Source organism: Nilaparvata lugens, chromosome X, assembly GCF_014356525.2.
Source record: "Nilaparvata lugens isolate BPH chromosome X, ASM1435652v1, whole genome shotgun sequence".
Taxonomy (NCBI): Eukaryota; Metazoa; Arthropoda; class Insecta; order Hemiptera; family Delphacidae; genus Nilaparvata; species Nilaparvata lugens.
The window spans coordinates 96,281,068-96,294,791 of record NC_052518.1 but is presented as its reverse complement, the minus strand read 5'-3'; the positions used below and the strand labels follow the sequence as shown (position 1 = coordinate 96,294,791).

Below are 13,724 nucleotides of genomic sequence, written 5' to 3'. Positions count from 1 at the left end.
TTGAGGTATATAGGTGGGTAGAGCAGTTTATTCAAAAGAATACATAGTCGAGATATTTCATCTGTAGAACAGCTGTTTTGACGGCTTTTAAAAATCATCGAATTTCACAATAATTTACACAAAGGAAAATGTACTTTGAAAACAATTATATTCAATAGTATGATCGTAGTTTTAAATATATAGCCGCCAATCGTCGTTATGTTATTCCCCTAAATTATTCTCGTTTAAGAATGAGGCTTACAGTTCAATGAGCAAGGAAAGTTGTGTAAGTGTACCACACCAGATTTTTTCAAATAGTTGATGACAATACTTCCTGATTATTATCAAGTTATCTGATAGCCCATTATCAAGATTTTTGGGGTGGCAAAAAAAAAAGGTTTGGGAACTCTGGGGTGGCAAAAAAGGTGTTGGGTAAATTACGCCAGTGGGTTCAATTAAATCAAACACATAGATAGAAATAAAGATTATTTATCAATAATGCTCAAATTTTCTGTTACATTTAAAGTTTCCACTTTTTCTCACTGTTATAATGATCTTATACTGATTACTATTCAGTTGTTACTTGGAAATGTTCCTTATTGAATTGGCAAGCAGTTTCAGAATGAGTTTGTACGTCTCGCAAGTGATTCCTGCATGTATGCATAGAATACAACAAATATCATCAAGAAAAACTCTGATCTACTGATTAGTCTTCAACTTATGGCATTCAAAACTCCAGATTGAAACTTTTTACTCTTATATTTTTGTTTTTCCATGAAATGTGAATTATAGGAATAATTCTACATTGATTTGTCACTGTTCTCTTTTCAAAAACTATCCATTAATTTGTATCTTCGTGGATTAGCGTGGGTCTACTTTGCGGCGGGCCTCAGGACTCGCTGCCACACAACCCTTTACATTTCATATTAGAAGAAAATACTATATTAGAAAATCAAGAACAACTTTGATCAATCATAATTAATCAAAAGAGTATAGTTACAAATTAATGAATAGTTATCCAAAAGAGAACAGTGACAAATCAATGTAGGATTATTCCTACAATTCACATTACATGGATAAACAAAAATATAAGAGTATAAAGTTTCAATCTGGAGTTTTGAATGCCATAAGTTGAAGACTAATCAGTAGATCAGAGTTTTTCTTGATGATATTTGTTGTATTCTATGCATACATGCAGGAATCACTTCGAGACGTACAAACTCATTCTGAAACTGCTTGCCTATTGAATTCAATAAGGAACATTTCCAAGTAACAACTGAATAGTAATCAGTATAAGATCATTATAACAGTGAGAAAAAGTGGCAACTGAAATTTTCAAGTGTTTTCAAATGGTCTAATAAGCGAGTTATGGGTTGTTGAAGTGCAACTCCGTTTTCTTTCCAGATCATAAAACGGTTTCGACTATTTTAACAGAACTTCTCTTAAAAATTCAAAAAATGTATCCGACCAAACTAAAACATTTTATTCCCTATATCGTTCGTTCATAAATAATAAAGTAACATTTTTTGTAAATTCGATAACTTGTTTATTTTGGCATCAATCGCGAGAAAACGCATATTAGAACAAAGCCAATAATATAAAATATTTAAAAAATTCCAATGGAAAATTCCAAACCGTTTATGATCTGGAAAGAAAACGGAGTCAGCACTTCAACAACCCAAAACTCGCTTATCGGACCACTTAAAAATTTCAGTTGCCACTTTTTCTCACTCTTATAATGATCTTAACAATTATAATGAAAAAGATTATCCTATTCAAATAAAAAAAGTGTACTGAACAGCCTTAAAGAAGCTAGGGATGATAATGAGGTTTGAAAAAACTAAACTGGAAAGAATATAGAAGGAGAAAGAAAAGTAAGAGAATGTGATAAATATGGGGAAATAGATTGATTGATTGATTGAGTACTTTATTTATGTAGATTACAGTATATACTGGCTTATACACTTATATACAATAGCTTACAATATAGATGAATTTACATAATATAGACTAAGAAAATAATTATTGAACTGTATATAATATGAAAAAGCAGTTTGTAATATAATAACTATAGATAATAATCATATTGTTATGCATCTACATAAATTGGCGGAGCTTTGGACATATCAATGTCCATTCTTCGGAAAGAATATTAAAAATATCCTCCCCACTAACTCTCTACCAAAACGTTAATTTCGTTATTTAAACTAAGGATTTATTTATTAATGGAAATATTGTAAAAGTTTTAATCAATATGAATATTAAAGAGAAAAAAAACAGAAAAGTTATAGAGTAAAATAATTATATAGGTAGATAAGATCAAATAATTGATTAATAAAATGAAGTAGGCTGAAAGTAGATCAGGGTTATCAACTTTCAGTAATATACAGCAGTATGCAGTGGATAATTGAAATAACATGAGTTTATATAATATATATATATATATATATATATATATACAATTCGTTCTATAACATGGTTTAAAGGTTTGTATTTGTGGGATGGGTGGGGGATGGATGTCATGTGATCGTTCTAGGGCCGGACAGTTTCAGTCATTTGTTCCAAAAGATGTTTTTTTAAAGTTAGGATGAAGCTCGCTCGGCTCTCGATGGACCTGATAGAAACAGGAAGTGCATTCCATGAACGACAGGCACTGACTAAGAAGGATTTTGTGAAAATAGTAGTTCGATGATTGGGTATCCTTAAAGTACTTTCTCCGGTTCTAGTATGTGAAGCATCTATCCTCCTACCTTCAGAGACAAATTTGAAATCATCTTTAAAATAGTTCGGATTTCCGTATTTCAAGATATCTCTAACAAGCTTGACTATTCGAGAAAGCCTCTGATCGGGAAGCTTTAATGTTGAACTAGCAATGTGGGCTGGGGTGATATGATCATGGCGTTGGAGAGAGTAGACGAAACGTAGACAATAATTTTGGCAACGCTGTAGTTTATCATTCAGAGTGACTTGCATATCGTTAAGAACAGAATTACAATACATTAAATGTGGGAAGATGAGAGATTGAACCAATAATAATTAATGTTTCTAGGGAGGATATCGCGCATTTTCTTCAATGCATGCATGGCTGAGAATACCTTTTTACAAGTTTTGTTCACTTGTTCTGACCAGTCAAGAGTATTATTCATAATAATGCCTAAATTTTTAACTGAGCTACAGTAAGGAATGTCATTACCGTCTACACTAATTTTGTGAATCGATTCAAGGTCAATATTGTTTATAAGACGAGAATATCCAATTATAATGGGTTGTGTTTTGATGGGATTAAGCTTAAGGCCATTTTTCTTTGTCCATTCCACTATCGAATTGATATCCTGATTCATTATTCCAACTGTTTCATTAATTTTTGTTATGGGACAGCTTAAATAGATTTGAAGGTAGTCTGCATAAGTATGGAAACTGGAGAATTTGGTAATGGAAGAAAGGTCATTAGCATACAAAGTGAAGAGGAGAGGGCCTAAAATTGAACCTTGTGGTACTCCATGCATAACGTTTTTCCAAGTTGACTTTTTGTCACCGACAGATACACATTGTTTCCTACCTAATAGATAGGATTTAAACCAAACTAACGAGTTGTGACTGAAACCAAGAATAGCCAACTTATTCAGAAGATGTGAGAAAAATAAAGAGGGAGAGTGTGGGGAACAGTGTGATGGTGAGGAGGAGCAAGAAGTGGAGGAGAAGAAGTTGATAGGGAGAAGGAGGAGGAAAGAGAAAAGATGGAGGGACGGGAGGGTGAGGAGGAAGAGGAAGAGGAGGAGAAGGAAAAGGAAAAGAAGGGTGAGGAGTGTGAGTAGGAGGAGGGGGATATGAGTGATAGAAGTGTGATAAGAAGGAGGAGGAGTAGCAGCAGTGAGAGGAAGAGGAGGAGAGTTTTTGGAGAAGGAGGAGGTGGAAAGGAAGGAGGAATAAGAGAAAGACGAAGAAGAGGTGGAAGGGGATGGATGAGAAAGAGGAAGGATGAGATAGAGGAGGAGGGGTTGGTGTGAAAGTGAGAGAAGTTTAGTTTGATAAGGATAACAAGGATAAGAAGAAGGGAAAATAGAAGGGAAGTAAAACGTGAAAGTAGAACTTCTGAACAGCAATTTGGAAAAGTAAAAGGAGATGATAAATTATGAAATTTGGGAATCTGGGAGAAATATAAAACGAGCTGGAGCACCGCTTTTGAAACCAAAAATTTCGAATAAAGTTGGAACATAATATCTTCTACTTATCGATAAGAGAAAAATGTTATTGGGCACTCATTTACTCACTAACTAGCAGAACTAAAAATCTACTCCAATCTACTGAGAAGTCAATGAGCCAATGACCTCGTCTTGTATACATTTCGCAGATGTGATGTGAGATAGTTGATTTAGATAAAGTCTCTCCGTTCCCATGTGAACGAAATAAATTCCTCCTTGAAAAGAATGTGCAATAGAGCAAGGGAATAATAATTCATGTTTTCATTGCGCTCAACGTTTCTAACAAACGAGGAAAATACTTCAAAAATATTGAATGCAGACGGGGTTGTCACTGTTCATTTCAATCACTATTCATTTTATAATTATTATTGTTTGTCACCTCAGACAGTGGCAGGCAATAAAAATGATAGCGAACGAAAAATAGTATGAATCGACTCTGCGACTAGAATAAGATGAGAGAGAATTCGGACATTCATCATCTCTATTCTCTCTGAATGGTGGTCGTAAACTTAAATTGCGGAGAAATGAAGATAGAGAAATCGTGATTTCAGATTCGAATTCAGCGCCCTCAAATTAATTAAATGCTTCGCAAGTACTAAAAAATTATCAATTTTTTTATTCGATTAAAATTTTTTATTTATTCGATTAAATCATTAAATCACTATAAGGCTGTGCAAATGCTAAAAAAACTTTCTACTGGTGACATTTTTTAAAGTTTTTTGATTTGACAATCGAGCTATCAAAATGAAAAAGTTTTCACAGGAAAAAAAATTTTCTCCGATCATTACTTTTTGAGATATGAGCTCATAAAGCTTAAATTTTTGGGACAGGTCATTTTAAATTCGGTAAGAAATAAATCCCTGAAATTTTGAGGATGAATTCTCCATTGTATTGTTGGTCGAATAGAATGAAAATTTTCTGAGAGTATCAATTTTTGAGAAAGTTATTAAATTTACCAAAAATGACGAGAAATAACTCAACTAAAAGTTATTTTAAGTAGGGGTTCCATTTAAAAAACAGTAGATAGATAGATATATAGATAGATAGATAGATAGATAAACGAATTTATTTCAGGAAACAAAAGATACATTTCACAAGTGATCAGTAATGTCACTAGTGTAACAGAACAACAAATAAAAAATTGTATTATTAGCTCAAATTCGATAAGCTTAGCCGAAGCCGTCAGCCAGAGTTGAGTAGTTTCTACTATCTAATCTTGATAGAAAATTCTCCCAAAAATAATTCGGATTCTACTTCTTAATATAATTGATGAAACAACAAACGTAAACCAAAACTGTTATCGAAGACCAAAAGCAACCCCAGCAGCTTCATCCTTATCTGTCCTAAACTAATTATCACTACACTTTTGAAAAACATCATTCATTATTCGATAATAATTTCAGCAACAACTGAAAAAGCATTCCTCGGATCATTTGCCAGCACTATGAAATAAATTTAAAATAGAATATCTGACATGGTGAGTAAGTAACTTAATGAACAATAACAAGAGAATAAATGAATGAATAAATTCAATGTATGGCAACTCAAATTGAACCTAAATTACACATGTATAATTGTAAATGTACACATATGTATTGTAAATTACATAAATTATCTAATATATTACACTGAGAAAAAACTTAAATTACATATGAAGCATCATTATCTCCTACCATAGGGCCATAGAAAAAGAAAAGACAAGGAAAATTTTACCTATACAATCATATCATAAAAGTTAATAGCTACAGAAGATTAATCTAATACTATAAATATAAATAAACCGATATATAACATAGATAAATCGATAATATTATGTAAAACAAGTCTAATTTTATCTTTAAAAATTAATTCCCTTACAAGAAAATCTCTATATTTCTGTGCTGATGTCAAAAAACCTATTAAGCATTTCCAATTCTCGCCATTCAAATACTCATGTACCATTTCATTAGTCATAGCCGAGCAGCCGAACCATTTTACTCGGAATTCCGATAAGGCTTTACATCTTCCAATAAAATGATAGGTGTCTTCCACCTCACCACTGTTGCATAAAGAACATATGTAACTATTTTCTCCACGATCCACTCTAAAATTCAATGGCAATAATGCTCCCCTCGCCCTAAAAATAATGCTGATCATTCTTCTTTTATTATTGTCATTTATATAACCTGATTGCAATCCATTCCTTCCTAAATTAAAGTAAATTTGATGAAACTGAGAAGTTGCTGCCCTGTCTCACCATAAACCTTGAAATTTATTTACGTATCCTGCCCACAATCTTTTCGCATCCTCTTCCCCAAAGATCTGGTTGGTTCATGGGATCTACCCACTCTTCATTAAATTCATAAAATAATTTTCTCCAATCTTTATACCAACCACTCTTCTTCTGCGTCAGTAATATTGATACTCTCTTCGTAAATCTAGAATCCGGCTGTGCAAGAGTTTTTAATATGTATTTGTAATTCATTTTCAATGTTTGAAGCCACATAACATCTCTACCACTTTCTAAATATACTATGTAGTTGGGAGTATTCTTTGGTATATACCGTACAATCTTTTAATAAAAAACCTATTGAAACGTTCTATATCCTCCCTCTCTTGACATCCCCAAACCTGCCCTGCATATGTGATTGTTGACTTGCTAACTGCTTCGAAAAATTGCCATTTCGTAGATACTGGGACCTCATCATTACCAATTAGCTTACGCCATAAACTATTGATACCATACCTCGCTGCCGTCAATTTACTCACAAAATGTGTTGCTAGTGACAAGGTGGGTGTAAGCGTAATTCCTAAATATTTATATTCATTTACTACTTCAATAGCTTCCCCACCGTAATGCCATCTCTCACTTCTACTCAATCTACCACCCCTCCTAAACACCATCATTTTGGATTTTTCCCTGTTCAAAACTAAGTTCCATCGGTTGCAATGTTGCTCCAGCCTGTTGATCATACTCTGCATTACATTTACGTTATCAGCTAAGAGAACTAAATCATCAAAAAATTTATTTTTGATTCTCCTACCATCAAGCCTCCGCCTAAACTCTCACAGATATCATATGTGAAAAGATTGAATAAAATTGGGGATACCAAACAACCCTGTTTTAATCCGCTTACAAGCCTGATATCTTCTGTTACGCCCTTATCACACCATATAACTGAGAACGTATCTTCATATAAGGCTTTGATCATGCGGACAAATTTATTTGAAACTCCTATCTCTAATAGTTTATACACGAGAGCATCCCTATCTATAAAGTCGAACGCGGCCTTGAAATCAACAAAAAAACAATAAACTTTCTTATGTCTCACGTTTGTATAATACTTAATTAAACTCTGTAATACAAATATGTTATCTATGGATGAGTACCCCGCCCTGAAACCTGCTTGGTTCTCAGCAATAATGTTCCTTAATTTCACCCATTCTTCTAACCTTTTCAAGAGGATACCTACGTAAGCTTTGTACATTGAGTTCACAAATGAAATAGCCCTATAATTATTTGGGTCTTTGGGGTCTCCTTTCTTATGCAGGGAAAATATTATTGATTTTTTAAAAGCTACCGGACATACTCCTTTATTGTAAACTTCATTAAAAAATTTACACATCAACTCTTTAAATTCTAAAGGGGCTCTTTTATAGAATTCAGCGGGTCATCAATGGGGTGAAATTGAATACATTGAAATTCGCCGATGATATTGTTATTATAGGAAATAGCACCGAAGAAGTATGTAGAATGATGAAAGAAATGATTGAAGTAACAAAAAAGGTTGGATTGAAAGTAAATTTTGTTAAATCAAAAGTAATGATTTATAACAGTGAAAGTAACGAGAGACCGAAGACGGAAGGATAGAAGCAGTTGAACACTTCATCTACTTAGGACAGAGAATAGGGAGAGATGGACAATGGGGAGAGATTACTAGAAGAGTGGCAATAGGTTGGTCAATGTTCAAGAAATACAGCTATCTTTTCAGATCTAATATTCCCATGGAAAGCAAGAGACGCCTACTTCAAACATGTATTCTACCAGCAATTCTATACGGCTGCGAAACGTGGACTCTCAATGAGAAAATAATCAAGAAACTCAGAACAAGTGTGAGATCGATGGAAAGAATAATGATAGCAGTGAAAAGAATAGATAGGAAAACCAAAATATGGATCAGAAACGAAACAAGAATTGAAGATGTAGGTAGAATGATAATAGAGAGAAAATGGAATTGGGCAGGCCATATCGCAAGGACAACGGATGGAAGATGGACCAAAACAATACTCGACTGGCACCCATGCACGCTGAGCAGAAGCAGAGGAAGGCCTCCGTACAGATGGGACGAAGAATTCAGGAGAGTATGCGAAGGAATGGGTGGAGAGAATGAAAAACGTATTCAAACAAGTCTGGCTCTTCACGGATTGAAATGAAGAAGATGAAAGAAAACTTTACAAAACGCACTCGTACAACTCTTTATCCTTCTATGGAAAAAGGATAATTATACCCCAGCATCTGCTGATTATTGCCTTTTGAATTGTATATAGCTTTTGATTTTTGTAATTGTTTAAGAAAGCAATAAACTTGTTATTTATTTTATTTTATTTATTTCTGGAAAGAGTATTGGAAAGCGTTCACTGGTGAGAGTCCTTGCCTAATCCTAAGACAGAGTCAGATTCTACCGGTAAAACCTTTTTCATTTCGATTTCAGACGCTATTTTTTGCCAATAAAGATGTTATTTGTTAATCATTGATAGGTAATCAGGTACCTTATTTGATTTTTTCTCATTTGAAAGGTCTATGAATAATGTAATGGACCCGATTGGCAGAAGCCGGATAATCGAGGTTGATGTGTAATTTAAATTAAAAATGTTGTTGTGAAGGTCTTCAATTTAAGAAAAAATAAGAAGTAGAATCGATAAGCCAGATTAGCAAGAACCAGATAATTGAGGTTTGAGTGGAATTTAAATGAAAAATGTAAGAAATTAAAAATTTAAAGACAGAGTAACGGAACTGGCTGGCAGATTTGGAGCGGGCCCTACCAGTTAGGACATATACTTAAATATAGGAAGGAAGTCGGCCCAGTTCTGCCTATACGACCCTGGAAGAGGCCCTCTTTAACTAGGTGGGTTGAAAATCTCAAGCCCTATGAGAGAGAGAGAGAGAGAGAGAGTGTGAGAGAGAGAGAGAGAGAGAGAGAGAGAGAGAGAGAGAGAGAGAGAGAGAGAGAGAGAGAGAGGTCCAATCTCTTCCGTGAGACGCAGACCACAGCAGAACTGTTCGATCTCCCTCTTAAACCACTATCATGCCTTAACTAATCATTTTCTTCCTCTACTATCTCAACAAAATATTAATTACACATCAAAACAATTCCATCAACAATAAAACACCTAAATATTTAATTCACTCATGAACGCAGTTTTCTGACTTACTCGGGTCAATTATTATTCTCACACAAAAACTTAAAGTACGAATCAAAGTTCATTCAGTTCAATAACCTGAGAAGAAGACACACAAAAAAAAACAACTACATTAATACCCGCTCAATTTCACACTTACTGCAGTAACAAATTATTTAAGAAGATATTATATAACCGATACCCCGGATTAGCAGAAGCCCAATAATCGAAATTCAAGTGTAATCAGAAAAAACTTCTATAATAATGCTAAATTCTGTGGTGAAATGTAATTGAAAAATTACGTAGCAAAAGGCAGTAGTAATTTAAGAAGGAAAAGGATAAGAGATGATAAACCGGATCGTCGAGGTTCAAGTTTATAATTTAAATAAAAAATAACTTAGAGAAAGGCTGCCTCCATCTTTACTTCAGACATTGCAAGTGTATCTTGGGATTGATGGCAAGGAACTAGCTTCACAGTTTCATATCCAAGAGTTTGTAATATTAATAATCTACTCTTGATTTCAGAATTTCTCGATTAATGATGAAGTGGAGAATACGGAATACTCCTAGGAATATTTCCTACCGGTTCATCTACCAGATAACTTAAAAGTAATCTATTTTCTAGATATAATTAACCTTCAAGGTTTTCTCTTCATAATGCTTACGTTAGTGGTTTACACAGTATTAAAAGATTTATATTGTTTATATTAGAGATTTAGAATAAATAGATACGATATCAATGAAAACAAATAGGCTACTGTAGTATCCTTTTTAGCGACATGGATTCAAATACATTTCACAAATTCAAAAGCAGCCTGATCAAAATCCCTCCGCGTATGTACGTATTACTCCGCGTATTGTATTACAAAAATTCAATTAATTAATGATAAAACGTGAATTACCGTATTATTTGGTAGTAAAATGAAACCAAAATAAACAACGGCGACAATGTGAGCAATAGACAGACCATTTTCATGTCTTAATATTGTTTCCATTTTTTCGAAAACCCTGTCTGTGCACAGTAGCCATTATTGCTTGCACGTGGTTTGAGAGCAAATACGTTAATTCAAACTATTTCAACCCTCGATTAGTTCGCGAAAGAAGGAATAATCTGCATTAAATTTAAATGATGGCATGCAGTAAAATAATATCAAACTTACAATTGAAACGAAAGAAGGAATCCTTTACTCACTGGACGTCTGGACCAAACCAACTGAACTACACAATAAGCAAGTGCCGAGTGACGACTTGGTTGTTCTTGTGCCAAATTCCTTCCCCCTCTAGAATCTAGATGAAGGAAGGGTTCTGATTGACTGATTCCAATACAAGAGTCCAAGTCCTTGCAAGTAGGAAGCTCCAACACTCACAATGATACAGATTAGTAACGGACTGTGTATCTACTTCAGATTATAAGATACGGAGCAGTGTGATTTGCTATATGCAATGAGGATATTATTGGAATCGTCCTTGACTATCCCTCGCTTCTCACTACGAACCAATAGATATAATATAAATACTGTATATTATTCATCATAATAATGTGAAATATTTCTATGTTTGGTTTTCAAGCATCAAAAATTGAAAATCTACTTTTGAGGAGAATTGAGGAATGAAACTTTTGTGATGTGAACATCTTCAAGATAACCTATGTCGGACTATGTGTTACGTTATCTAAATTTGGGAGAGGAATAGCACAAGGTTACCTTACTTTTTTTCTCCCTATCATTTTCATGATGTACTTATTGTATGAATCAATCAATGGAGAATAAAGAATTCAAACTATTTCGACCAGTCGACCATTTCTGTATTATTAATATAGCTTGGAGCCGATATTATTCTGTCTGTGGAAGCCTTTGAATAGAGGTTTCTTTTTTAATGACACAACTAAAATCTAAACTAAGTTAGCATATTTTAGAACCACAGAGTTCGGAAAGATTATTATTAAAACATACATCAATATAGCAGGAGACTGCGTCGTTGGAATTCTTGAGTGGGAGGCCCCAAAAACAGAGAAAATAAGGGTAGAAGTGTTAAAATAACTAACAACTTGTTTTACCGAGGGTGTGTAATTTATGGGGGACTAGTACTGATATTTCGGGGGTCCCCCCGACATGCTAAAATCATAGCATTTTCATCAATTTCGACTAATTCTCTTTTTCTATATATTTTCTTTCTTTTTCTCCCTCATTGCTTTTTCTTTTGTTCTATTTAGACGGCTAAAATTTGATGGACATTGGTGAAATTGAAAATGGTGGAAACTCCCAATTTCTTTGTTGTACAAGTAATTTCACCGAATTGAAGTACTGTATTTACTATTTATTATTGCAGATGATGCCCTCATGAACTTCTTGCTTGTGAGTGGGTAATGGGAAGTGCGAGGGTGATTTTATGAGAAGATCAAACGTCTTTGGCGGGATTCGAACCCACAACCAGTTAGCGCTAGTAGACTGAAGGATGTAACGCCTTAGTCATCTCGACTACATTTACATGATAATATCCTCATTTTTTTACTGCGTTAATAGTTAATTTTTTGTTCTACAATAGTTTGTTCATTTCATTTATTATGATTTTATCTCAATTCTTATGTACAGTACAGTTTAATTGATTATTCTTCATTTCAAATTTTTCTATCTGGCGCTTCGCGCCCCCGTGGGGGGAATCACTTTTCGCGCTTCAATGGGGAGCTTCACTGCCACTTCAAATGTTCCTCTTACATATTCATTCCTGACTTTGTCTTTCAGGGTTACACCTCCCGACCACCGGAGCATCTTCATCTATGTAACATGGATTTGTTGTTTATCTGACAACATTCAGATCCGTAAATTAAAACTGGCCTGATTGCTCTCTTATTTTATGTTTACTTTGACCTCGACAGGCATCTTTGCATCTTTGCATTACAGATCACTACCGTAAATGATGGTGCTAGGAACTTTGGGACCAATACCTTTTGGGCCTGATAAGTTTTGGGCCTAAAGGGTTCCGACAAAGAGGATGGTTCTTCGCAGGTAGAATCAGGTGTCTCCAACAGGTAGTTGGACATTTTCCTTCAACACAAAGACGTTCAACACATAGAATTATAGCGTGTAAGTTGCAGGCGTTTTCAACTATTTATAAATATTTATTCAGATTTTGCAGTTGAATTATTATTTCCGCTACTTGATCAGAAAAATATGAATTTTGAATTTTCATTAGAGGCCTTCTTTCTGATAAAAATAGATTGATTATCCACTCCCTACACAGAACTATTTATAAAAATGAGTTCATGAATGGTTTCTATTCAGTCTTATAAATGGTAATTTATTAGAATCGTGTAAACCTGTCGAAAAGGCCGACTATTTTTTGCTAATCACCTCCCAGGTAAAGACCCAGACTTGATCCCAAACTTCCTCTTTTTCCTAGTTGGTCCCAAAATTCCTGGTCCCAAAGTTCCGGTCACCGTAAATGATCGCCATTTTAACCATGTAGCTGTTTTCCGATAATTTATATTTGTTATAATATTATTTTAGTAGGTGGAGGATAAATAAGACCATTGCACTCTAGCATAGCCACCTCTAATACAAGGCCGCGGCCTACGATATTGCAACGTCGAGTGTAGGCTTAGAATCTAATACATGATTGGTGAAAAACATTTAAAAAAATACCAGCTGATCTTATTCACCAATCATGTATTAGATTCTAGGCCTACACTGCGACGTTAAAATATCGTAGGCCGCGGCCTTGTATTAGAGGTGGCTATGACTCTAGTCCCCAGTAAATACAGTATATATTTTTGATAGGTTGCAGTGCAAAACATATTGATTGTTCCGCGTTATAGCGTGAGATTCTCTTAAAACAGTCAGCATTTCATATAAATTGCACCAATGCTTACCATTCAAACAATGCTGACACATTGATATGAAACTATGAAGCTATATGAAACTATGAAACAATGAAACTATGAAACTATGAAACTATGAATCTATGAAACTATGAAACTATGAAACTATGAAACTATGAAACTACGAAACTATGAAACTATGAAACTACGAAACTATGAAACTATGAAACTATGAAACTATTAAACTATGAAACTATGAAACTATAAAACTATGACGATGTGGCGTTCTGATATCCCCATGTCCCGCCTTCATAGCTTGTTACTTATTCATGACGAAACACTGTGAA

The 13,724-nt window shown here is 34.3% G+C and overlaps 1 protein-coding gene across 1 annotated transcript in view; it reads right to left on the bottom strand.

Annotated features, from left to right (window-relative positions):
- LOC120354700 overlaps positions 1-10,745 on the bottom strand; it is a 74,181-nt gene extending 63,436 nt beyond the window's left edge. Inside the window, exon 1 of the mRNA XM_039442127.1 lies at positions 10,721-10,745. The gene's annotated coding sequence lies outside the window, so the exon portion shown is untranslated. The remainder of the gene's footprint in view (positions 1-10,720) is intronic.
- Positions 10,746-13,724: the final 2,979 nt, after the last annotated feature.